This window comes from Heterocephalus glaber, unplaced genomic scaffold, assembly GCF_053883595.1.
Source record: "Heterocephalus glaber isolate CG9 unplaced genomic scaffold, H.glaber_assembly_v1.0 deba00001452, whole genome shotgun sequence".
NCBI classification, from domain to species: domain Eukaryota; kingdom Metazoa; phylum Chordata; class Mammalia; order Rodentia; family Bathyergidae; genus Heterocephalus; species Heterocephalus glaber.
The window spans coordinates 13,769,990-13,794,042 of record NW_028258302.1 but is presented as its reverse complement, the minus strand read 5'-3'; the positions used below and the strand labels follow the sequence as shown (position 1 = coordinate 13,794,042).

Sequence of the window (24,053 nt, the reverse complement as noted above, 5' to 3'; positions counted from 1 at the left end):
GCAGTGAGGTTTACCCACGTCATCACCTCAGGGTGCATAGTCACACGTGATCACACAGGCAGCCTAGGTGGGGGCTTTTGGGGGGCTCTGCCTGGTGTTGGGAAGGCAGCTACCTGCTAGTCACAACAGCCAGCCCGTACTGAGCACTGACTTGTGTTGACACCTGTCATTCCACTGCCCAGTGAGATGGGGACTCTTTTCTTTTTTTGAAACAAGATCTCGCTACAGTTCAGGCTGGCCTTGAACTCACTATGTAACCCAGGCTGGCCTTGAACTCACTATGTAACCCAGGCTGACCTTGAACTAGTGATGATCCTCTTGCCTTAGCCTTTCAGAGTGCTAGGGTTACAGGTATTCACCATCACATCTGGGACATAGGTACTTTTTTTGGTTTGGTTTGGGTTTTTGAGACAGGGTCTTGCTATGTAGCTTGAATTCTAACTGCTTGAATTCAAAGTAGTTATCCTGCCTCAGCCTCCAGAGTGCTAGGATTACAGCTCTGCACTACCATGCCTGGCCACTCAGATACTCTTTGGTTTTTTGGGGGTTTTTTGGTACCGAGGATCAAACTCGGGACCTTGGGCTTGCAAAGCAGGCAACAGCACCACTGAACTAAATCCCCGGTCCCAGGTGCTCTTAATATCCACATTTCCCAGAAGCCAGTTCCCCCTGTGTGGAAAAGAAAAGGGTTAAGTTTAGATTCTATGATTCAATGACCATAACCAGAAAAAAAATTGGTGGGTAAAGGGAGGAAGGAGACAGTTGCGTGTATGTGTGTGAGAGTAGCTGGGAATCAAACCTAGGGGTTTGGACTTGCTACACTGCCAGCCCAGAAGCCTTTAGCTCAAAAAAGAGAAATGATGTGTTTACTCTGTGAGTTGTCCGTGCAATGGGGTGGAGTGGCCTTATGGGAATGAGTTCCCTGTCACTGCACATTCAAGTAGAGCCAAGCAGCCACTTGTCTGGGGTGCTGTGGAGGGGATGTCCTCAGGGTGGGGCTCCTTCTAGCTCTGAGATTCTCGAAGCTTTTTCCCAAGGAGACCATCAGATAGCTGTGTGCACAGAGATGTTTATCATAGCATTATTTATGGTAAAAAAGTAGAAACAGTAGGGATGTGTTAGGTAATGTGGCTCAGGAGCAGTAGACAAGACCAGATCCAGCCCACTATCTGGTTTTGTATGATCCTTGAGCTACATGTTTATAGGCTTTTAAGAGCAAAGAAGAATATGTGACAAGAGACCTTGATGTGGCCTGAAAATTGCAATATTTACTCTGTAGCCCTTGTTGACTTGTGGACTCGAATAACAATTCCAGTTCTCCAAATGACATTGATTTGTAGTTGTGGATATGGAAAGATGGTCACAGCATATTTTTTGAGAGAGAAAAATACTTACGTAACAGTGTTAGCGCAAGCTCCCATTTATATATAATGGTATTTCTGTGTTTATGTGATATCTGTAATGATGGCCTGCAATATTAATAGTGGTTTTTAAACTCTCTTTGTGAAAAGATTCTGTATTGTTTGAACATTTCATAGTGAGAAGCTGTTATTTTTGAGACTTTAAAAAGCACTTAGGAGTAAAATGAATTCTAAATACTCCAGGAATCCACACTGGATTTGGTTGGGGACCAAAGGGGTTTTGATCCAGGCTGAAGCCGTTTTGTTCTGTTTGGATCCTGAGGTGCAGCAAGGCCGATCAAACTGAGTATTTATGTTGTTGTTGTTTTTGATTTTAGGTCTATTGCCTCTCCTTTGATTCCATCGGCTGTTATGCATAAATGAAAAAAAAAACCCTTCAGTGTAGTTAAAAACAAATTAGCTCCCTTGGATAAGTGATTTGGGGGAATGTTTCCTCTCACTGCCTGCAGAGTTCAGTCACTTCATTCTCAGGTCAAACGGGGTCAGGCCCAGGCCTCCTTCAGGTTGGTCTGGGATGAGGATGGGAGGAGGGAAGGGAGGCAGAAAGAGATGTCCTGATTTGAGCTCTTCAGGTATCAGGACACCTTAACTCCTTCACTCGGAATCCACTGGTGAACGCTGTGTCCTTTGTGCCTGGCCTTGTGCTGATGCTGGGACCCCGAGTATCTAAAGCCCTCCTGCCCAGTGTGGAAGACACGTTACCACGAGTTCATGCCACAGTGTGTTCTGAGCACCTGCTCTGTGCCAGACAAGGCAGAGTCTTCTAGGCTCATGGGGATGATGAATAAGACAAGGGGCATCACTGCCCTTGGGGAGCTGAGTTTAGGTGAGGGACATACAGAGCACCTTGAGCCCCTAGGAGAGAGGTTTTGAGGGAAGTCAAGAGGCGGGTGCTGGGTTTGAGGGGAGAGCACTGGGTCTGAGTCTCCACCTCTCTTCTGATTCTGCAACTCTAGGCAAATCCCTTTACTGGTCTCTATAAATTGGGGCTCTTAAATGCTCTCTACCCTGTGGGGTGCTGCACGGATTAAATAATGCATATCCCAGTGCCAGGCACACAGTGAGTGTCCAACAAATGTCTATTAGCTATTTAAAAACACAAAGAAACAGTGTAAGGAGTACATAAATTGTGCCCGAGAAAGCCCTGGCACAGTTACTGCACATCAGTCCTGGGCAAAGGTGACGTTTTGTCCTGAGTTGGCCCCTCCTTCTTGCCCCACTGGTGCTGTCACAGTACCTGCGCCATCCTGATGTTTAGAAGTCTGTCTCTCCCTGGCCCACCTGGGCTGTGAGCAGATTGTCTCCAAATCCCAGGACCACTGCAGGGTGGAGGAATGCCTGAGGAAGACCAGGATGCTGTGCAACAGCCCCACCTCTGCACCCCTCACCCAACAAGGTCCTAGCCTCCAGGCTGGGCCCCTGCCTCACCAGTGATCCACGTGATTATGAGCTTGCACTCTGGAAACCAGGTAGATCTGAGATTTGATCCTGTTACTGTCCCTTCCTAGTTGTGTGTTTTGGTTTTTTTTTCTTTTCTTTTCTCCTTTCTCAGTACTAGGGGTTGAATCCAGGGCCTTTGCACTGAGCTACATCTCCGGTATTTATTTTTTATTTTGAGACAGGATCTCACTAAGTCACTAAGTTGCCCAGGCTGGGCTGTAATTCAGGATCCTCCTGCCCCTGCCTCCTAAGTAACTGGGATTACATTCTAGCTGTGTGTCTTTCTTTTTAAATTAATTTTATTGGCACATTTTAGGTATACAATATAATGGCATTCATCATTGGAGATTTGTACCTTTACATAATATATCTTGATTCTTATTTTTCCCCATTCCCCTGCCTTCCCTTCAGCCCCTCTACCCCTCTCTCTTTACAAAGACTTTGTTTCCATTTTTTCATTTTCTCCTGTTAATTCCATTCCCTTCTTTCCTTTCCCCTACCCTCCCACTTCCCCCTCCCCTTTGCCCCTTTTCTTCCTATTTCACATTATCTCTTATACCTTTTAGTCCTTATTTACACTTTCAGTTTCTCACACTAGAGAAACTATTTGGTATTTACACATGTGTGTCCTATTTATTTCACTTAAGAGTATCACTGTGTGGGGCCGGGGATTTAGCTCAGTGGTTCCGCTGCTTGCCTTGCAAGCGTAAGGACCACAGTTCGATCCCTGGTACCAATAAAAAAAAAAAAAGAGTATCACTGTGTGTCTTTGCATGAGGCATCTTCTTAGTTTGTCTGTAGCAAGAGGATGGTGGTATTTCACACTCAGAGTTGCAGCAAGGAGGATATGAGATCATGCATTCGCTGCTTTTGACATAGAGCTGGCACATGAAAGAAGAGTCACTTGGAATATTGCTGAAAGAAAATGAACAACCTATCCAAGCTGTCAGACCAGCCAGTCCCATTGATGCCTTGTCCAAAGGAGAGAAAGGATTTACCTGCCTCTGGGCTCTGGGCACTAAGTTGTCAGCCACTCTGACCCACGGCTCTGTGTTTACCTGGGGAGAAAATCCAATCTGCTTGAGGTATTCAGCTGAGAAGCCTGGCTCTCCAGAGACCTGGGGACGTGTGTGGATCAAATGTGGCCCTGGCTATGCAGCCTAAGTCAAGAGAGGCACTTCACTCACACCCAGTCTCCATCAAATCTCATCAAAGTGAAAGAAAATGAATAGAGATAGAGCTGATCCTCCTGCCCTGGGGCTGCTTTGACAGACTATGGAAGGGATTTAGGGCTCAGAAACACATGCTTGGCTACCTGGTGTTTTAAGTAAAGGAAGAGAGCTGAGATAGATGGCCAAGAGCAAGTTCTCCAGCAGCTGCATAATTCAAAATGAGCTAATGGGGATTTTGAATTAGAAAAAAAGCGAAGGGCTTCCTAAAAGCATTTCTGAGCAATACCTGCTCAGCTAGAGCTTTCCCATTCTCACCCCCTGGCTTGGGTCCAGTAAAGCAGAAAAATGTCAGGAGGAAAAAACCAAAAGGGCTGCCAATCTCCATCACCTGACAGCCCATAAGGGAGACATTTTCGCATGTGTTGGTTCCTAAATAGCATCGTTACGCTGAAATTTCCAAGACTACAGGTTCAGAAAGGCGAAGTGATTTGTTCTAGATCACTTAGTTGTGTACGTTGAGAAGCCAAGATCTGTTTGCTTCGTTTTATGAGACGAGGTCTTGCTATGTTTCCCAGGCTGGTCTTGCACTCATAGGCTCAAGGGATCCTCCTGCCTCAACGTTCTGAGTGGCTGGAACCACCGGTTCATGCAACTGTGCACAGCGGAGGAGCCAAGATCTAAGATCTAAAGAATCCCCTTACTCCACCTTCAAAATTAGAAAATAAACACAGTGCCAGCTCTTGAGTCTCTCTTTTTTTAACAGTAGCAAAGTTTTATTTTTATTTTTATTTTTTGTTTTGGTACCGGAGATTGAACTCTGGTCCTTGCGCTTGTGCAGCAGGCGGCAAAACTACAGAGCTAAATCCCCGGCCCTGTAGCAAAGATTTATTAAAGGTAGGAAAAGAAACAGGCTCTGCAGAGTGAGTTTGGCCAAGTAAAATAGGAAAAGAAGTACACCCGACAGCATGAGAGGGGCCACCATGGAAGAGAGAGCACAGTGGGAAAACCTCAATGGGGACTGTGCTTTCTGAATCACCTACCCCTCAGTGTGACGTCAGGTCTAGACTGTCCTCTCAAAAATATGCTCAAGTTCTCATGAGAAGTTCACGTACTGGGGTTTGGGAACTGTTCTGTGCATGTGTCCTAGGATTTTGTAATTAACTGATCAGCTTTGCCGCACCCTAATCTCCTGTCTCACCCCCCCACATGTCCCCATAATTCTCTATAGGGTGCTGAGGGAGTGGAGGTCTTCTGTATCTTCTTCCAGTTGGAAGGGGCTGTAAACCCTACCTACTGGGGACTGTGTGCTCTCCACCTACCTTGGTGTGTTGTGGCTCACTGGCTGGGTTGAAGAAAGAAAATCTCTCAGAAGACAGTGAGGAAAGAGTGACTATTGAGCTGTCTGTTCAATGGGAGAAGGAAAGTAACTTTACCATTATGTTGGGTTGGTTATCTCTGTGTCCTTCCAACTTTCTGTATGGAAGCCCTAACTTCTATTGTGATAGTATTAGAGCTCATCTTGCTGCCAGTATTAAATAACTGGCCCTTGGGGGATTTAGCTCAGTGGTTCCACCACCTGCTTTGCAAGTGCAAGGACCTGAGTTTGATCCCCAGCAAGAAAAAAAAAAAACAACAAAAAACTGGCCCTTGCTTTGTTCTGTAGTTTATACATGACCAGCCCAAACCCAACACTTGGTTTTTCTCTTCTAACTCTCAGTATCTATGTCAATGGAGTATTTTTCTCCCAGTAACATATGCACTTTGATCATTACTTAGTACAGATAGTCAAAATATATACTGTAGCTGGATTTTTGCACAGAGAGACTGGACACTGAGGCTTATCTTTCCAGGAAGCAATAACATCATCATATGGGTGGCTGTTTTTCTTTTGACCATTGCTTCAGTGAGGGTGAGACAGACCGTATAACCAGGGGAGCTAGGCAGGGCAGGATTAGGCAAACGCCCAAGATCAAAAGTATAATACCTATGAGGGTTTTGAACCCCCAGAGAGTTGAAAACTATCCTCTAAACAACTCCTTGGAGTCCCAACCTTTTCAGATCTGGACTGGTACAGGAGCAATCTTTTTCATCTGATCTGTGATCTGTATGACTTTTTAAACATTTTTTCTTATTTTTCAAACTGATGCTTTTTTAAATTCATTAAGTTTATTGGTATATTTTAGGTATACAATATGATGACATTCATGTTTACATGATATATCTTGGTTCTTTCTATGACCTTTTAAAATTATCTATCTGCAGGCAGCAGTTGTTCAGGTTAAACATTTTTATAAACTCTTCCTTTAGAAGCAAGGAAGTAATTGAAGGGGATCTGATTTTGATAGATACCATTATGCAGTTTGGTTTGCTGTTTGGCTAGTAAATTAAGAGTTTTGGCAGTTATACTGGTTATAATTTTTAATAACTGTAGTTTGATTATGTGGTTTAGCATGTAAATGGGGGTACAATAGCCCCAAGACCCATTTTCTGCTCAGGGGTATAATATTGGATTATATGCTGGCAGGCCATTTATTATCTTTTTTTTTTTTTGTACTAGGGATCAAACTCAGGACCCTGGGCTTGCAAGGCAGGTGGTGGCACCACTGAGCTAAATTCCCGGCCCTGTTATCTTTTTTTTTTTTTGGTACCGGGGATTGAACTCAGGTCCTTGCGCTTGCGCAGCAGGTGGCGAAACCACTGAGCTAAATCCGTGGCCCCCCTATTTTTAATTGCCAGTTTGTGAGGCACGTCATTGGGGGGTGGTGATTTCTGTCTCCATATACTTGGACTCCAGATGTTCTACTCTGGCAAGCGGAAGTAGGAAGAAAGATGGATGGATTGTTCCTAACACACATGACCTGACTAGTTTGGGAGGAGTATAGTATAGGCTGTTCTTACATGTCTAGTATAGTCTACCTGGGGCCCACCATGTGATGGCTGTGCCAATATTGTCTCAGGCTTTTCAAAGATGGGAGAAATTAGACAAAGGGTGGGGATCTGGCTCAAGGTGATCTGAGGATCCCCACTATTGGGTTTCTCAGATCGTTGAGTTATAAAATGTTTGGCCTAGACATGCTAAGCTTTTAACAGGGATGGTAAACCTTTTTTCTCACTGAGACAGTTTTTTTTTAGTAATTGAGGTCTTGAGAAGCCAAACCCTAGAGGTAGAGCTGGGGTATCCTGTTTTATTATAAGGTTTTCAGGGGTCTAAGTTTTTAGCCTTTTATGGCCATTGATCTCCCATGTTGGATTTCCCACATGTATAGCAAGAAGAGACAGAGCTATAGTCTCTGCTAGGGCTAGAAACAAGTTTCTGGTTGCAGCAGGGATAAGAGGAGAACTGCTGTTTATTTCCTCATAAAAGGAATGAAAGAATCCTGATGAGATGTGGCTGTATGGACCATAATGACTCTTTTGAAATATAGCACAGTTTCTGGGTCTTTGCCCCACCCATGGATCTGAATGCCAGGTTTGGCTGACCCATTGCCATTTGGAATCTTTTGGGTTAAGGATGGTAAGAGTAACAGGGTTATAGGCCTTTGATTGACAACTTGATGTAGCAGCTCCCTTTTGAAGGTGCACTGTTGTGTCTTTTTTTTTTTTTAGGTAGCTCCTGAAACAGCTCTAGCTGAGACATAAAAACTCAATTGTGTAGGAACATAAGCCATCTTTTTTATACATGTATTTGTCATTGAGTTGATATTTTCACTCCCAATTTAGGCTTCTGCATGGTATATCAAGGAGTCCTTGGGCCTTTTATGACAAATACCTGCCTTTTTGTATGACAGATGTCTCTGGGCCAATACCTATAACCACACATCTGTCAAAAAGTATTGATGTTGGTTGTTTTGGGTGAGTAATTTGTGTTCAGCTGACCACAACCCCTCCTTCTTTGTAAGATTGGACTTTTAACCAACCTTTACTGGGGGAGTATTGTGGGTCAAAACAAATGTATTGACTTTCCTGTTGGCAGATAGAATAGGTTAAGTGTGTAGGTCCCTTGGACCTTTTTTTGGCATGAGAAGCAAGTGTGGTAAAGTCTAAGTAACTCTCTGGCTTGACCTGGTTATGCGAATACATGGGTCACATGATGGGGAGCTCAGGTCTACCAATGGGGCCCTTGCTAAAAATAGCCAACACCAGCAAAACACCCTACCTACCCTTCTCTTGAACACCTTTATCTTGAAAAGAGAAGGCTAGCAGGCACTTTTGATCACATTTTTAGTCGGGTGGGGTGGTCTCTGAAAAGGCTATGGCGAAAATCAGGGCTAGACACAAAAGTATAGTTAGGAACAGAGGATGGCAGTGCCTAACAGGCCACCGCAAAAAGGGGTGCATTCCATTTGTGTCACCAGTTGGTGGTGTCTTAGGGCTTTTGCCATGCATAAACTAGTCACTCTCTGGAGCGCCTAGAGCAGAGCTGCTGTCTCCTGCTGGTATCTTTGGGATTGAGGTTGGGGGGTTGTCAGCTTACATGTCAGTGATGGGTCAGGGACACACTCCTAGTTCTGAGACGCTGGCTTTACTCTATTGTGGTGAATCCAGGGGACGATCTCAGCCACCCTTACTGTTCTGGGGGTGGATAGGATAACAGTGAATGAGCCTCTCTAGAGGGGTTTTAAAGGCTGGACATTTTATTTTATCCACACAGCATCTCCTGGTTTAAAAGAGTGAGCATCTGTGGTCAGACTAATGGGCATTCTTTTTTTAACCTGTTGGTGTAGAGTGGCTAAGGTGGAGCCTAACACCTGCATCTGTTGCCTTAGGGTGAGATTTTTAAGCTCTTTTAAGTCCCCCTTTATTCCCCTTAATAAGAGGAGGGTGCCTCTCATAGAGAATTTTATAAGGGGAAAACCTCGTCTGTTTAGTGGGACTAGACCTACTCTTTCTCAGGGCTATTGGCAAGAGTTGATTTTAGTGTAGGTGAGTTTTCTGACAGTGTGCTCAGCTGTAGCTTTAGAGTGGGTTTATTTTTTTAATCTTTTTTTTTTTGGTACCAGGGATTGAACTCGGGTCCTTGTCCTTGTGAGGCAGATGGTGGAACCACTGTTCTAAATCCCCGGCCCTATTTTTTTTTTTTTTTTTGAGCTCTGGGGATGGTATTCTAGTTTTTAGGGAATCTTTATTCCTTTGGCCACCAGATGTACCATCTCTATGATGAATGGCAGCCCATTGTCTGATCTTATGGTAATAGGGATTTTAAAATGGTTCAGTGATTTTCTTCAAAAGGAATCAGGCCACCTCAGATGCCTTTTCCATGTGTGTGGGAAAGACCTTTATCCACCCTGAGAAGGTGCACACAAAGGCTAACAAATACTTGTAGCCACAGGCCTAGGGGAAGCTCTATGAAGTCTACAACCGTATTTTATTTTATTTTATTTTTCATTTATTTTTATTTTTTTACGGTACCAGGGGTCGAACTCAGGACCTCAGGACCTTGCACTTGGCAAAGCAGGCGTAGCACCACTGCTTTAAATGCCTGGCCCTACAGCCATATTTTAAAATGGGGCTCCCCCAACACTCAGTGCCTTATGAGCAACCTTGATGAGGGTTATTGTGGGCACATGTTTCACATTGTTTGTACACTATTCAGGCTATGCTGGAGAGCCGTGGAATGTAGAAATTCAGACCCACAATTGTCTCAAGAGCTGTCTGGCCCATATGGGTGTCCTGGTGAAACTTTTTGACAAAAGCTGGTGCTCAGGCCTTGAGGATTGTTACCTGGCCATTTTAAAATTTTTACCATCTGCCTGGAAGGTAACTTTTATCTTCAGCCTTAAATCAAATATTCTCATTTTGTCAGTGGACTAGGGAACAGTGTGGCAGCCATAGTCATTGATTCTGTTGTTTCTTTGGAGGCCATGAACTTGGCTTTCCGGTCTGTTTTATGGCTTCCCCAAGCAGCCATGGTGTCTCTCCTGTGATGTCTCTGACAATATATGACTGCCACTCTTTTAGGTGTTCACACAGCATTCAAGAGTTTAAGGATTTTTTTTTTTTTGTACCAGGGATTGAACTCAGGTCCTTGCGCTTGTGCAGCAGGTGACGAAACTGCTGAGCTAAATCCCCGGCCCTTTTTTTTTGGTACCGGGGATCAAACTCGGGTCCTTGCCCTTGAACAGCAGGCGGTGAAACCACTGAGCTAAATCCCCAGCCCAAGGATTTTTTTTTTATCATAGTTTATGTCTTTTTTTCTTGTGTTTATTAGGCCCTTTTCTTTATATAAAGCCCAATGTACGTGGAGGGTGGTGAAGGCATACTTAAGAGTCTGTGAATATATTAGCATGTATACTTTCTGCTAGTTGGAGGGCACAGGTTAGTACAATAAGTTCTGCCTTTTGTGTCAAGGTCCCCTTTGGCAGAGACTTTGCCTCAATGATGGAATTTAGGGTTACCACTGAGTACCCTGCTACCATCAGTAAAATACTCAGCATCGAGGTTCTTGAAGGACTAAAATCCAGTTGGGTGAACACCTCATCCATGACCTCATTGAAATCATGATCTGGCTGGCCAGCCCAACAGGCAGTAGTGTTGTTGGGTTCAGGGTCTGCACTACTTCCAGGTGAATGCATGAGTTCTCACATAACATCCCCCGATACCTGACCATCTGGGCATTAGCCAGTATGGTCTTTTGTACTCTATTAATGTTAGTACTGAGTGTAGCACTTGGGCCATCATTTTTTGTCTCATGGTTGGTTTTTCAGCCTCTGCCACCAAGAGGGCTATTGTTGCAGAAATCTCGGAAAGAAATACGCAGAGACACAGAATTCGGATAAAATAATAAAATTTCTTCTCGCAAGGGGACAGGAATGCCAGAAACCAATCTGGTCAATATCCGTGCCCCCTTTGTTCAGCATTTCCCTTTTTATATCCTTTTTAGCCATTATCTCATCCCTAGTGGTCTTTGATATGTAAATACAATTGCAGTTCCTATTTACAAGTCACAGACACAAGATAGGCCATATACACTGTAAATTCACCCTGGCCTGGTAACTTTGTTAGGTTAATGAAGTTACTGGTTAGAGTCAGATAATCTTCACCTTAAACAAGGAGTTACAGGAAAAGCAAATTTTAAAAGAACACATTACTTATTTTGCTTCTACAACTACCTTAATATTCAATCTATTAAGTTATCTAAAACTTTTCCGTATCACTATAAGCTGCTGCAAGTGCTCACAATCAGGATGGCCAGCCCTGTGCAACGAAGTCGAGTTGCTTGGAGAGGTACGTCACTGGTTGATGTCATGACCCCAACATTTGGGTTAAAACACTACAGTGCCAGTATGCTCGTGGATGCACAAGGAGAAAGCCTTAGTCATGTCTGGAAGCCTGAGACTCTGTGTAAGACCGAGGGCCTTGCCAAATGCTCCGAGGAGCTGACTGCAGTGAAGAACACCCGGGAAGGAACACACCGGACAAGTTGGAAAGTAAAACAGACCTTTATTAGTCTGGCCAGACAGCACTCCCAAAGCAAAGTAGCTTAGAGAGGCAACTGGCTCGGAGTCCGAGGCTGTTCTTATAGGGGGTTGAGGGGGGAAGTTAACATATAGATTTACGAGAAAAGGGACAAAGGTTAGTGGTCGACTGTCACGTACTGATGGTCAGCAGACATTTGCAGATTGTTCTATAGATTGTGGTGTCCAGAACATCAGTTCCGGGCAAACAGGGAGTTGAGTAGTTTATTTTGGGACTTTAGGTCTGTTACAGATTTTATCTAGTGTCCCAAAACTAACAAGCATCTTTACCCATTAACTCACATTTAATCACAGTTGGGGCTAGGAGGTTTTATGATTACAGAGTTATGCAGTCCCACATCCGTGAGTTGGTGAGGGCCTGTTTGATCTCTTTGAAGGCTTTTTGTTGTACTTGTTCTCACGACAGAGGCTCTCTTTTCCCCTCTTTTGTAGCTCTATAAAGGGGTTCTGCCAAGATTGAGAAGTTAAGTATCTAGATTTTACAGAAATCTGTGGCCCTGAGGAACTCTCTGACTAGCACCAGGTCTTCGGGACTGGGATTGTGCAAACTGCCTGCCTCCTCTCTGATCTATATGAGTTAGGACCTCTCTCATGAGAGGCTTAGGTAACTTTTCTTTTGTCTGGAAGAAACCTTTTTTTTTTTTTAGCATCAGTTTGTGCCCTTAACTGTTGTAATTGTAATTTTTTTCTCTCTCTTGGTTTTAGATTGTTACAATTTTAAACTTAACTGGCTGCCAACAGACTTTTAAGTAACCTTGAATTAGTATTATCAGCAGAAAGCAGAGAGAAGAGCAAGTTAACCCTAAAATTGTAGTTTAAGAATTTACAATCTATAAGAAATGTTTTAAGTATATTAATTAAATAAAAATACCAATTTAAATTGGAAACCAAAAGTAAATTTATCAATTAGCTAAGATTTATAACCTGATTTTTCTTCACCCAAGGGAACTTCTCTCAAGGGAAAGAGATTGAGCGCCTCTTTAGTCTTTGGGGAAGTAGAAGATTCTGAACATCTTTTTTGCACCTTTTAACTTTTTTTATTTTGAAGCCACGATAAAGTTGATCTTTTTTTCCTTGTGTGGCTACAGCCACCATGCCAGGGACTGGGTCCTCCTCCACTGGCGCCAGCTCCTGTCGAGGTGGAGCTGCCAGTCCAGGGTGTTGAGGATTATAGGTTGGGGGGCAGGGACTCTAGAGGCTGTCATGTAGAGGAGGGGACCTTTTGTTTCTTATTAAGCCCCCGAGTTTTTAGGGGAAAGAGAAAAATTGGTCCTTGTTGCCAACATAGGGCGTAATCTATCTCTTGAGACCCTGGTCTTTATCATTAACAAATTTAATCAACAGTTGATATATCCAGTTCTCATCTGATTCAAACTGACCAGAAAACAGATGGGGTGAGGATGGGGGTTTGTGGCCAAATGAAGCAATATTTTATCATCTGAGCCTTTGTTTTGTTTTGTTTTTTGTCCATAGGTCATTGTTTTAAGTCCTTAATACCAGTCTAAGGGGATAATCAGGGGGTATTTTGTTCCCTGAACTCCTTGATTCCTTAACCTGTCCTGACTAGGAGGCACATTTACTTTTTATCTTGTTTGTCCCAAAGCCTGGGGCTCAATCCCTGGCATATGAGATATCTTGCCATCAGTTACTTTAAGTTTCACTCAAAACTCAGTTTGTCTCGTTCTCACTAAGGTTGCTGGTCTCAGCTGTTCTCACCCTAGATCGTCTGAACCTCACCCGAGGTTGTCCTGGGACAGGGACAGAATAACACCAAAGCAATATTTAGTCTCCCCTCTGACTTTTTTACCTTGGTTCGTGCACGAAGTTGCCTGGTCACTGTTGCCTCCTTTTGGGCCCTTCGGTCAGGTCGGAGCCTTTTCACTGTCTCATTTACATGCTATCACACAACTCTGATCCGCTGCCCAGTGCCCATTGCCTTAGAATTGTGGTTTTGTTCCTTGTGGAACTACTTGGGTAACTCTGCTCTGGGAGGTGATCAGGCCTCCTTCTTCTTTTTTTTTTTTTTGGTACTGGGGGTTGAACTCAGGACCTTGTGCTTGTGGGCAGGTGTGGTGCCACTGAGCTAAATCCTTGGCAGGCCTCCTTTTGCCTATTAGGGCCATGTCTACCTAAATGAACCTGGGTTCTTACTAGTCTGATGGGTGGCACCCCCTGAACTGGTTTCTAGGCCTCACCAGGTTCTGTTGTACATCCAGGGTCCTTGCCTCAGCACACTGGGAGGGGCTGTTCTCTACTATGGATCAAATGGTCCCTTGGTGGCAGGCAAGGCTCCTCCTGGTTCTGTGAGGTTCACACCCTAGCAGCAAAGGAGGTGGGAACACACTGTCTCTGAATCCTGGATGAGCCCTCAAGAAATGTAGCAGGATTCTTACACAGAGAGACAGGACATTGAGGCTTATCTTTCCAGGAAGCAACGTTATTCATGCTGGCACAGGCCCAGTGGGCTAATACCCAAAAGGCTGAGCCCCGATCATGGCAGAGTTTTGCCTTTTATACAATTTTTATGTCTTTGTCCCTCCTAAATGGTAACACACTAGCATGCTACAGCCTAATTGGGTACAATCTATGTTACAGAGCCCTACTAGAACTACACATGTATATCTAGGAACTAACTGTGTCATATTGCCTTAGTTTGTTTTGAGAAGACCCTCACTGCATTTTTCTGGGAGAGGCTCTGCCACAATACAACGTATAAAACACCATTTTTTGCTGTACATGGTGGCTCACATCTGTAGTTCCAGCTATTTGGGAGGCTGAGGCAGGAGAAATACTTGGGCTCAAGAATATGAGGTCACTGGGGCTACAGAGCAAGACCTTATCTCAAAAACAAACAAACACCAAGGCAAAACTGTTCTAACCATTTTTAAGTCAGACAATAGGTACATTTGTGTGTTGTGCACACAGCGCCATCTGTGTCCAGAGCTTTTTTCATCTTCCCAAACCAAAACTCCGTTAGTCATTAAACTCCTCATTCTCCCCTTCCCCAGCCTGTAGCAGCCACCATTCTTTCTGCCTCTATGAATCTGACTCCTCTAGGTACTTCATACAAGTAGAATTATACAGTATTTGTCTTTTTGTGACTGGTTTGTTTTACTTAGCACAATGGCCTCAAGGTTTACCCATATTGTGGTGTGTCTGTATTTCCTTCCTTTTCAAAACTGAATACTATTCCTATGTGTGTAAACACAGGTTGAGCATCTCTGATCTGAAAACTCCACATCTGAAAGGGTACAAAACCCTAAATTTTTGGAGCACCTACGTGGTGCCACAAGTGGAAAATTCCACACTTGATCTCGTGTGATGGGTCATGGTCAATGTGTAGGTGCACTAATAATATTGTTTAAAATTTTCTCCAGGCTGTGTGAACCATAAATGGTACATATGAGAGATAAGTGAACTTTGTGTGTAGACTTTCGTCCCATCGTCTCATTGTGTATATACCAATATCTCAAAATCTGAAGAAATTCTGAAATTTGAAATATTTCTGGTCCCAGATATTTTGGATAAAGGGATGTTCAGCCTGTACTACATTTTATTCTTTTTTTGAGATAGGTCTTACTGTGTAGTTCGGGATGAGCTTGAACTCACCAAGTAGTTCAGGCTGGCCTCAAACTCACAGCAATCCTCCTGCCTCAGCCTCCCAAGTGCTGGGATTATAGGCACGTGCCACTACATCTGGCTAGCCTGTACAACATTTTATATATCTCATCATCCATCAGAGGACATTTTGATTGCTTTTGGTTATTGTGAATGATGCTACTGTGAACACAGCTGTTCAGGTATCTATCTGTTCACTCTGCTTTCTGTTCTTTTCAGTGTCTCCACAGAAGAGGGTTTACTCCATCATATGGCAATTCTATTTTAATTTTTGGAGGACTTGCTATGCTGTTTTCCATAGTGGCCACACCATTATACATCCCCACCAGGAGTACACAAGGGTTCCAGTTTGTCCTCATCACTGCCAACTCTGATTTTGTTTGTTTTTTTTAATTAGGAGCCATCTTACTAGGTGTGAAGTTGTATCTCATTGTAGTTTCAATTTGTGTTCCCATATGATTAGTGATATTTTCATGTGCTTGTTGGCCATTTGTATATGCTCATTAGAGAAATATCTATTCAAGTCTTTTGATCATTTTTTTGTTTTGTTTTGTTTTGTTGGGGACAAGGTCTCACTATGTTTCCAGTTGCCCTTGAATTCACTATGTAGCCCAGGCTGGCCTCAAACTTTTAGTGATCCTCCCACCTCAGCCTTCTAAGTGCTGGGATTACAGACCTGCACCATCATGCCCAGCAAGTTTTGCTCATTTTTTAATGAGTTGTTTGCATTTTTATTACTGAGTCATAGTTCTAATTTGTCATGGCAGCAGAGTAATAATGAGGAACTCCCAGCCTGGGACACTTTGTGACTTAGCAAAACCCTGTTCTCAAAACAAAACAAAAAAACTGGGCCTGGAGGTACAGGCCTGTCATTCCAGCAGGAAGATCATGAGTTTGAGCCCATCCTGGACAATTTAGTGACTTAGTCAGACCCTGTCACAAAAACAAACAATAGTGAGCAACTTGATATGAATTAGTGCACCAGTTTGGTCAGTATCTCCCCCAGGCCATAAATCCTAAGAGGCCAGACTGTCACCATCACTCTTCTGTCCCTTACTCAGGGCTTGGTCCACATCAGGTGCTCAGTTAAAACCTGTTGAATAAGTGGACAGAGCTCAGTTTATAATGAGTTCTCACCGTTTGGTGCTTTCATGAAGGTAGGGGAAGGAAGGAAAAAGAGAAGGAAGGAAGGAAGGAAGGAAGGAAACCAGGCTTGAGGGGCACCAGAGCAAAGTGGTTATCAGGTGTTGGCACCAGACTGTCCGAGTTAAAAACCAGCTCTGCTTCTTACTAGTCATCTTGTCTTGGAAAATCTCTTCCTTTCTCATGCCTCTGTTTACCTTTCCCAAGAGATATCAACACATATCGTGGAAGATGAGAAGTGATTGGCAGAGGAGTAACAAGCTGAGCAGGGGCAAAGTGGAACTAAAAACAGGGGCAGGAGGTTGATTGTCCACAGAGCAGTGGGGCCCTTTGGCACCATCCCCGCCCTTGCACCCTGCACAGCCAGGTGACCATCTGACTGCTGCAAGACCTCACTTTATTTTTCCTCCAGAGAAGTGAACCTGGAGGAACTCTGGACTCAGGGCCAGCAGATACAGAAAGGGTCAGAGTGAAATATCCAATACAAAATGGGGGGACGATAGGTTGGGGATGCAGCTCAGTGGCACCACACCTGGCTGGCAGGCACAAGGTCCTGAGTTCTATCCCTGGTACCCGAAAAAAAATTGGGGGACACCAAGGCCCCTTCCCCTACTCTGTACCCAGAATCCTGGCACCAGAATTGTGGATCCCAGGCAGGAGAGAAGAGGCCCAGGAACTGATATTTATTTGACCTCAGGGTCAAAACCAAATCATCCCTCAGTCCCTTTATAGTGAGGTCACCAGCTTGGGCAGGGCCCACATTCACACCCACACAGCTGCCAGTTAGCTATTTAGAGCTTCACTCCTTTGGTGACCTCTCACCATACATTTGAAGGGAGTCTCCAGGATAAAGAAGGGAGGCCAGAGCAGATAGATAAAGAAGCCAATATGTTTGAAGCAAGTAGACAGGGCAGAGAGCAGAAGGAAATATAAAATGAAAGTGATTAGTGTCCTCAGAGAGTTAAGAGCAGATATTGTGTCCATGAAATAAGAGCCTATAAAACACTATATAAAAAAAGCAATAATGGGAGAAGAAAAGGCAGTGGGAAAATAAAACACAAGAGTCAAAATAATTTTTAAAAAGTCAATAGAAGAGATGAGAGATAATGAAAAGGAAATGTCCCAGAGGCTGTAACGAAAAGACAGTATAAGGGGCCGGGGATTTAGCTCAGTGGTTTCGCTGCCTGCTGCGCAAGCACAAGGACCCGAGTTCGATCCCCGGTTCCAAAAAAAAAGAAGAAGAAGAAGAAAAAAAAAGACAATATAAGAAAATTAAAGGCTCAATCCTCAAGGCCTAATATCTGACTAACAGATTTTTCAGGCACCCCAGGAAAAGCCAAGGGAAAGAAATTATTAAAGAAATGATGTGAAGCCAGGCGTGTTGGCACATGCCTGTAATCCCAGCACTCAGGAGGCCAAGGCAGGAGGATCCCTGTGAGTTCAAGGCAAGCCTGAGCTACGTAGAGAGACCCTGTCTCAAAAAACAAAAAGAAAAAAAGAAAGATATGAGAGCATTTGATAGTTAAAGACATGAATGATTTCAGATACTGCAGTGTCAACACTGCAATCCAAAAAATGAGGAAGCCATTATTCCGATGGAAAATGATTTCCACCTACTATTCCATATATAGTCAAAGAAATCAGAAGTGAAGATACAATAAAGATATTTTCAGACATGCAAGGGAGCAAAAATTTTGCTTTCTATGTACCTGTTCTGAGAAAGTGACCAGAGGACATGCTCCACCAAAATGAGGACATAAACCAAGTTAGAGTGAGACTTTCAAGGCAAGAAACAGATGCTCTAACAGATAAGTGTGCAGCTGGTCTAAATAGCAATCCATCTCAGGTGGAAAGAGGAGGAGGAAGGGTCTAGGAGGTATGTAGCTAGGAAAGCAAAAGAAATGGATAGATTATGTGACAGCATGGAAGAGGCATTTTACAGGTCTGTTGGTACATTTGAGGTGATTTAGCAGTATGTACACAAAACTAAGCAAATGAAAAAAGAGGCAGCTCTCGCGGCCGCGGCTGCAGCAGCGCGAGCCCCAGCCTCAGTCTGGCCGCCGCCTCCGCCGCCGCCTTGCGTTCCTGCCGCCCGGCTGGACAGGAGTGAAGCGGGTCAGGACCCCTCGTGGGCCGCGCAGTGGCGGCAGCCGCCCCTGCAGAGAGGAAGCCGAAGGAGCCGGAGTGCGAGAAGCTGCCGCCCGTCGTGTCCCCCAGTGCTGGCGCGACAGCGGGTTTGGACAAAGAAGCCAAAGGGCAGATTTCCCCTTTTGAGTAGTGTTGTTTCATCTGTTAGCCAGAAGAAGGAAGCTGCTGAAAATAAAAATTCATCTACACATCTTGTTTTCCCTAACATCAAGAACATGAGAGACTTACCACCAGTTTCCCTTGACGTTAGACAAAAACAGCGAATCTCTATAGATGCGTTGTCATCTGAAATGAAGGCACCAGTCCTTTCAGAACCTGTCCTTTCTATTCAGCCCAAAACTATGAAAGACTTTCAAAAGATGCCACTGCCTCATTTAATACCTTCGAAGACTCTGGGATTAATGGTACATTTGTGAATGCTGTATATGATGCTTTACTAAATACTCAAGACATTCAAAAAAAAGTATTAAAGGGAATCATTAACAGCCTGTTATGAGAATGGAAAGGCCCACAAACAAAAGATGATCTTAGAGCATATTTTATACTTTTACAGAATCCTCAATTTAATAACACATCGACATATGTCATCTATGCTTACTTGCTACCTTAGTGGAAGCTGACCACCATTTCCTAGTTCACTGGTTGAAAAAATAAATCATTCTATAATATGAAAAACTTTTATAGCCTCACAGTTTAAGATCAATATTAGTAATTTTACAATAAAATATATTTTAATGTTTTCAGGTTTTTAGAAATGCTGCTTATAATTCACAGTGTTTGAAAAGCCAATTATTAAAAATACACTTTAGTATAATGTAAAGGATAATTAAAAATGTGTTTTTAAAGTAAGTGACCATTTTGCTTGTGTAAGCCATTGAGAATTTCTATTTACTCTTTCAATTTTTATACAGGACATACATTGTTTTTGGTTTTATATATACTATCTCAAAGATGACTGGATTTGCTTAGACACTGCTGTTTTTGTTTTTGTCTTGTTTTGTTTTGGGTACTGAGGATTGAACTCGGGACCTTGTGCTTTCGAGGCAGGCAGCAGAAGCACTGAGCTGAATCCCGGCCCCTATTGCTGTTTTAATACATGTCTTTTTTATTTCCTGTCTGCATATCAAAAAATTTCACCATTATTTACATGGTACTTTCACTTTACCTAAAAACATTGTTAAAATAATAGGTTAGCCATTGATACCAAGATATAAAAACTCAGTACTTGGGGCTGGGGATTTAGCTCAGTGGTTTTGCCATCTGCTGTGCAAGCACAAGGACCTGAGTTCGATCCCCTGTACCAAAAAAAACCAAACCAACAAACAAAAAAACTCAGTACTTTTTTTTTTGGAGAGGTACCAGGGATCAAACTCGGGACCTTTCGCTTGCGAGGTAGGTGGCGGAACCACTGAGCTAAATCCCTGGCCCAACACAGTACTTTTTTTTTATGGAACTATATTCACATTAACAATGAGTTTTTTTCCATAATGGTTAAAAACTAAACAGGCAAAATACTTCCAAAATGAATTTAAATTCAACCAGTTCTCATTATTCACAATAGTTATATTCTGCACATCACCATAAACACTGAATTAGCAAACTTTGACTGAGCCATTGCTTCTTGGGAAAATGCAGGGTTAGATTCATGAGAACCTTTGATCACATTTTTGTCAACTAATCAATGCAGAACTTTGCTTTTGGAGTGTTTTTTCTTAAAGACACATATTTAATGTAAATTGTTTATTCATTAGCATTGAACTCATAACTAGTAGCACTATAACCCATGCCTGAAGGAAGTTTATCTAATATACATATTTTCTCCAAAAAGTGTCCCACATCTTTCTTGTTTGTGGGAACATTGGATGAGAGTACATTATCACTACACTTCAGGGGCATTTAAAAATGTAAAATGACCAATAAAAAACAAAAAAATATGAAAAACATGCCATAAGGCTATGTAAAGAATATTTGTTTACAATATGAGAGCTAAAACAAGAAGGCGGAGCAGTGCTTTGTTCTACCTCAGCTGGGAAAAGTGCATGTCAGCTGTCTCAAAATTTTCACCATTTTTTGCATGTCCACAACTGACCACAAAAGCAAACATATTGATTTTGAAGTTACAATTAGTGGGCAACTTTGCAAATATAGAATATGTGAATAGTGAAGATTAACTAAATATTGAAAACCCTAAAAATAAATTACCTTAAAAAAAAAGAGGCAAGGGCCGGGGATTTAGCTTAGTGGTTCTGCTGCCTGCCTCACAAACGCAAGGATCCGAGTTCGATCCCTGGTAACAAAAAAAAAAAAAAAAAAGAGGCAAATAGAAATGTGATTGTATTCTTTGGCTCAGGAATACAAATAGCTACAAAATCATAATCGTAAACCCAGAAAAAAGAGAGAGAGAGAGAGAGAGAGAGCTTGAGAAGGAAAGAGAGCTGGGCATGGTAGTGCCTGTAGTCTTAGATGCTTGGGAGGCTGAGGTGGGAGGATTGCCTGAGGCAGTGAGTTTGACACCAACCTGGAGCCACACACAAGTCCTTGGCAGAGGAGAGGAAGAGGGAGAAATGTAAATCTGATCTTTTTTTAAAAAATAACTTTATTATCAAACACACACACACATACGAAAATTAAAACCATTCAAAAAAGAACAATGCAAGGGAAAAAAACTACAATAATATTCAAATACAGTAGAATTCAACCGAAACAAAACTGAAAAGCACTTAAACATTTTTCCATATAATTTAAAAAAGCATCTCAAGCACCAACAAGACACCAGAGGATGTGATTTGTTTTAGAAAGAGCCCCCAAACCAACATTGAACAAATAGTGGTCTGGAAAAAAATTCTATTTAGTTAGCAGACTCCACATAAGCCAAGCTTCTCCCTAATTTAAATTTCAGTACAGTCATATGACACACGATGGAAACACAATCTGAGAAATATGTTATTAGGCAATTTCATCCATGTGTACCCTTAATTACCCTTTCAATTTCTCACACTAGAGAAACTATTCGGTATTTACACACGTGTGTCCTATTTATTTCACTTAAGAGTATGGCCTCAATGTGCATCCATTTGGCTATAAATGTCTCTAGTTTCTCGTTCTTTATGGCTGAGTAGTACTCCATTTTATAAAAAAGCCACATCTTTTTTTTTTTTTTTTACTATAAAAGCTGTGTTTATTTATACAAGTTAAGAAAAAGTACATTTTATACTAATAGGCTGACAAACTGCTTTTCAAAAAAATAATAAATCATGTTCTTAGTTCTTTAATGATCCAATAACATTATCACTAAAAATATTAAAAAGTAATTCAATGTTAATTACTAGCATTTATAAGACAGTAAAATTATGAAAAATGGTATGACAAGCAAACTTGCCCAGCACCAGTGCATGGGAATTGGGAGTGAGGCCTGCTCACTCGGCGAGCAGTGCAGCTCCTCGAGGCTCATTTGGTCTTCAACTGGAGAGGCAGTGAGAGTCTGGAACTGGCCAGGTCCAGTGCCATTCCTCTTTTTGTCTGACAAAGTACTTCATTTAGCCACTCTGGAAGAATTTATTTCTTGATATCAAATGGGCTCAGAATCAAGGTCCCATTTTTGAATTTTCCAACCTGTCCAACCTGTCCACTTGACAAAATACTGGGAGCCGACTTCTTCTTTTTGGATTTCCTATCTTCCTGTCCTCTTCTCTTCTTTTTCTGGAAAATATCTGCATCCTGGGCCACTTTCTTCTCTTCTTCCTTTGCTGCTTTTTTTTCTTTGATTTGCTCCTGCAAAACCTTGTAATTCACATAACTATTTTTGGGAGACTTAGCACCCAGCATGATGGCTCATTCCCGTTCCAGGACTCTTTCTTTTCCTTTCCCGTAGCCTGTGATCCCAAACTAGTGCACTTCCAACCGAGCCTTTTCTAGGTTAAATTCTTGAATACTTGTGTCTTTCTCTTGGATACTAGTTTTAGTCTCTGTGTGTTCATCTTGATCTGGCTTCAGTTTTCTTTTTTTATTTCTGCTGTGAAATTCTTCCACTTCCACTTGCTCCCCGTTGTTTTGGAGGGGAGAGGGTGATCTTGTAGCAGCAGAGACTTCTGCTCCTGAAGGGGAATCGTGGGAGGTGACCACAGGAGCACAGTTCAGTTCTTCTTTGAGTTCCCTGAAAAAGCTGGAAGCACTCTTCTTCTGGCCTCTTGTGAGAGAACCAGCCAGGGTTCTCTCTGCTTCCACAGCCACTGTAACCCCATCTCTCTTCCCACTGTCTCTCTTCTTTCTGATTCTCTTCTGTTCTGTTTCATCTTCTTTCTCTCCCACGTTGTAGAGGGTCTGCAACAGGGCATCTAAGAGCTTCTCAGTGCCTTCAGGCGCCTCACAACCTGGCCCTGGCACCCTCTCTGGCGCCATAGGGAGAGTACTGACACCAGCTCCGGCCCACGTCTCGGTACTTCCGTTTCTGGCTCCGTGTGTCAAAACCACATCTTCTTTATCCAGCTTCCAGTTAATGGGCACTTGGGCTGTTTCCAAGCTTTCACTATTACGAACTGTGCCACTATAAACATGGGTGCACATATATCACTGTGGTATGATTCTTTTAATTCTTTTGGGAAGATACCCAGCAGGGAGGATAGCTGGGTCAAATGGGACCTCCAGCCCTACTTCTTTGAGGTATCTCCATACTGATTTCCACAGTGGTTGCACCAGTCTGCACTCCCACCAACAATGGAGAAGGGTTCCTTTCTTTCCACACCCCCGCCAGCATTTGTTATTGGATGATTTCTTGTTTTGTTTTGTTTTTGGTACCGGGGATCGAACTCGGGTCCCTGCGCTTGCGCAGCAGGCAGCGGAAACCACTGAGCTAAATCCCTGGCCCTGGATGATTTCTTAATAGCAGCCATTCTTTCTGGGTGAGGTGGAATCTCAGTGTTTTCATTTGCGTCTCTTGAATAACCAGTGATGTTGAACATTTTTTCATATATTTATTTGTTTCTTTTACTTCTTTGCCTGAGAAATGTCTGTTCATTTCAGATGCCCATTTTTGAATTGGGTCTTTGAATTTGGGGGGGGTCTGATTTTTTTCAGTTCTTTGTATATTCTAGATAGTAGTCCTTTGTCTGAGTTGCTGAAAATTTTTTCCCACATTGTAGGTTGTCTGATAGCTCTGTTGGTGGTTTCTCTTGCAGTGCAGAAGCTTTTTAATAAGATAAGATCCCAGTTGTTGATTCTTTGTGCAAGTTCCCATCCCACTGAGGTTTTGCTCATAAAATCTTTTCCTATACTAGTGTCTTCAAGAGTTCTACCTAACTTATCCTCCAGCAAATTTAATGTTTCTGTCTTAATATTTAAATCTTTAATCCACTTCGATCTTAATTTAGTGCATGGTGATAGGTATGGGTCTAGTTTTAATCTTTGGCAGGTTGAAATCCAGTTTTTCCAACACCATTTATTAAATAGGCTATCTTTCCTCCAGTGAAGATAGTTGGCTCCTTTGTCAAAGATGAGGTGACTGAGCATATCTGTAGTCGTTTCTGCATCTTCTAATCTATTCCACTGATCCTTGGGTCTGTTTCTTTGCCAGTACCATGCTGTTTTTATCACAGTAGCTTTGTAGTATAGTTTCAAGTTTGGGATTGTGATACCCCCAG

The 24,053-nt window shown here is 42.7% G+C and overlaps 1 protein-coding gene and 1 pseudogene across 1 annotated transcript in view; one reads left to right on the top strand and one right to left on the bottom strand.

The window, feature by feature from the left end:
- Positions 1-24,053, top strand: part of Oprd1 (opioid receptor delta 1) — a 58,381-nt gene that overhangs the window by 19,832 nt on the left and 14,496 nt on the right. The window lies entirely within an intron of this gene.
- LOC106009866 (40S small subunit processome assembly factor 1-like) lies at positions 21,950-23,143 on the bottom strand (annotated as a pseudogene).